This window comes from Asparagus officinalis, chromosome 3 (genome assembly GCF_001876935.1).
Source record: "Asparagus officinalis chromosome 3, Aspof.V1, whole genome shotgun sequence".
Lineage (NCBI taxonomy): Eukaryota > Viridiplantae > Streptophyta > Magnoliopsida > Asparagales > Asparagaceae > Asparagus > Asparagus officinalis.
In genome coordinates, this window is record NC_033796.1 from 48,423,486 (window position 1) to 48,426,336 (window position 2,851).

At 39.5% G+C, this 2,851-nt stretch overlaps 1 long non-coding RNA gene across 1 annotated transcript; it reads left to right on the forward strand.

Annotated features, from left to right (window-relative positions):
- LOC109832534 lies at window positions 2,066-2,300 on the forward strand. Its single transcript, XR_002244788.1, has 2 exons — window positions 2,066-2,132; window positions 2,207-2,300. It is a non-coding gene; the product is annotated as an uncharacterized LOC109832534 (long non-coding RNA).

A 2,851-nucleotide genomic window follows, 5' to 3' on the forward strand; every position in this document is an offset into this window, starting at 1 on the left:
GAGCCGCCGGCGCTCGGTAGTTGGTCAGATCCACGCAAGCATCTGACAGCCTTTTTTCACGCATACGAGAAGGGGCTTTCCCACTCTTACGAAACGTGATACAGAGCACAACTCTTCGAATGACCGCTGATGGTACGAAGGAACAGCGGGACGTCTCTGAACAATGTATGGTCACATCTCATAATTCAAGGAGTAGTCAAGCTGTCCTTCTTCCATTTAAAAGCCCCTTCCAGTGCACTGGAAGAGAGGTCGCAAAAAACTTGGAGAAAAGTAATTGAGACCAAGCTGTTAGCAGATCCTTGCATTACAGCACCACTGCCTAGTTCTGAGCTCCGATCGCCGGCGAACTAAGCAGACCCGAACTCCATCGATTCGAGCTTCTACTGCGACCTGAAGCTCTCCAGCAACCCCGATCGAACGGTCCAAGGGAAGCAAACTCGACACGAGCATCGAGCGAAGCGTCCTATAGCCACCTAAAGTCCCCATACAAAACAAAGAGGGCATTCCCTCTGCTTCTGTTGTAACCATTTGATTATTAGTTTGTAATAAGCTTTCTTATTAATCCAAACAAAACTCCCTGTTTTCGGGAAATCAAATTTACACCATACAGCTGTCTGCAACAGCACCAGCTCTTTTGAGCTGCTGCTGCAGACAGCAGCTCAGAGAGCTGTCTACAACAGCAACAGCTCAAAAGAGCTGCTGCTGTTGCAGACAGCTCTTTGGGCTGCTGCTGCTGTGCAGTAATTAGAAAAAGGGTAAAACCCCCCTATTTTATGTTTGTGCACATGAACGTACACTACGAATTCAAGTCCAATTATATACACTCATACCCCATTTCTCGTTTCGAATGCCTCGAACGAGAAATTTGCTAAATTGTCGACATATCGACCAAAACTCGGGTTTTAATATTCATTTATCTATTTTATATGGTTATTAACTTTAGTGTATGCATGTCAAATGCAAAAGAAAAGAGGGCGTGGTTATGAGAATTAGTAAATATTGATTTCTGATTACTAGACGAGGATATAGTGTGTTCATATATGGTAATGTCAATTTTCCAGCATGATTTAATACTGACAAACACTCCCCTTTTTATTATTGTGTGCACCTAATCTCTTTGATAGTAATTATGTTCCCTATGAAATCACCATTATAAAGATAATATGTGATATTACGCCAAAATAAAAGTCGACGCCACGATAAAAATGACCAAACAGCAACTCCCTGAGCTACTGCTACTACTGCAGACAGCAGCTCAGAGAGCTGTCTACAACAGCAGCAGCTCTTTGAGCTGCTGCTGCTGCTGTTGCAGACATCTCTTTGAGCTGCTACTGCTGCGCAGGAATTAGAAAAAGGGTAAAGCCCCCCCAATTTTATGTTTGTGCACATGAACGTACACTACGAATTCAAGTCCAGTTATATACACTCATACCCCATTTCACGTATACAAGGTGTTGGAAAGGTGAAGAATCGTTTCGGATGCCTCGAATGAGAAATTTGCTAAATTCTCAACATATCGACCAAAACCCTGGTTTTAATATTTATTTATCTATTTTATATGGTTATTAACTTTAGTGTATGCAGGTCAAACGCAAAAGAAAAGAGGGCGTGGTTATGACAAGCCAAAGTGGGGAAAATCTGGCAAGGAGTCTATTGCATTCACAGAGGATGGATTGTGCGTTGACCCTAAGGATGCCCAGCTGTCTAGGTACTTAGGTAGCCTAGCAAAAAATTCAAGGTTTCTTCCCCTCAAGCCTATAGATTGGCGGTTGCATGATGATACTACCATGGATCATGTGTGGAAAACAATATATGTATGATGTTCTTGAACACTTTCAGCTTTAATATGTATTGAAACATATATTATAACACTTGTAAATGGTATAACACTTGTATGAGTGCAGGATACCATAGATTGGCGGCCTGAAGATGTTCCCAATATTCCTAAAATCCGACTTGTAATGTTGCAAAGATTGTCTGATAGGTGCAGAAACTATAAGGGAAGTTTAAAAGCTAAGTATTACACTCCCTATGTTGGTTTGCCAGAACGATTCTTGTTTGGAGATGATCGTGTAGATCGCGATCAATGGCAGGCAATGGTTAACTATTGGGACACTGATCCAAAAAATAAAGTAAGTACTACATCCATAATATAAACTTATGATTTCAAATTAGGCTAGATTTCTTATTATGTTGTGCGCCTCAGGTTAGATGTGAGAAGAATATTGAAAGCCGCAAGAGGCAAAAAATGAATCACACTGGTGGCACAAAGAGCTTCGCACGACACATGGCTGATTATGTAAGTTAACACGAGACCTCCTTTTTTTCTTTAGACTGTGATGTCGTTTCATATAATTTATCATGTTTTATTTTGTGGTTGGGGAGCATTGACATCAGGTACTCAATATACACATTTTGACTGTGATGTTGTTATTTGACGTTTCTCCATGCATGTTTCAATATGAAATAAGAGCTGATAACTTACAACAACAATTAGGCCTTTATTCCCAACTAGCAGGAATATGTAAAAACAGAGGAAAATATGTTTTTTACCAGAAAAGGATAAAGATGGACACATACTTTGATCATTTAACATCTATATATAAAAAAACTGCATTGATTGATTCTGATATGTACACTAAAGTATCCACCAAAATCTGTTATTGGCTTTTTAACTACTACCTTTTGTTCTCCTATGTAAGATACATCTTGGATCATTGCCATTTAGTTACATGTGTATTTTTTTTGGCAATGGGAACAAAGTGTCAAAAAATATGTTGGCAGTTTATTATGTCAAAAAATGTGTTTGCAGTTTATTATTGATGCTTTAGAGCTTTTCATTGAATCTGAT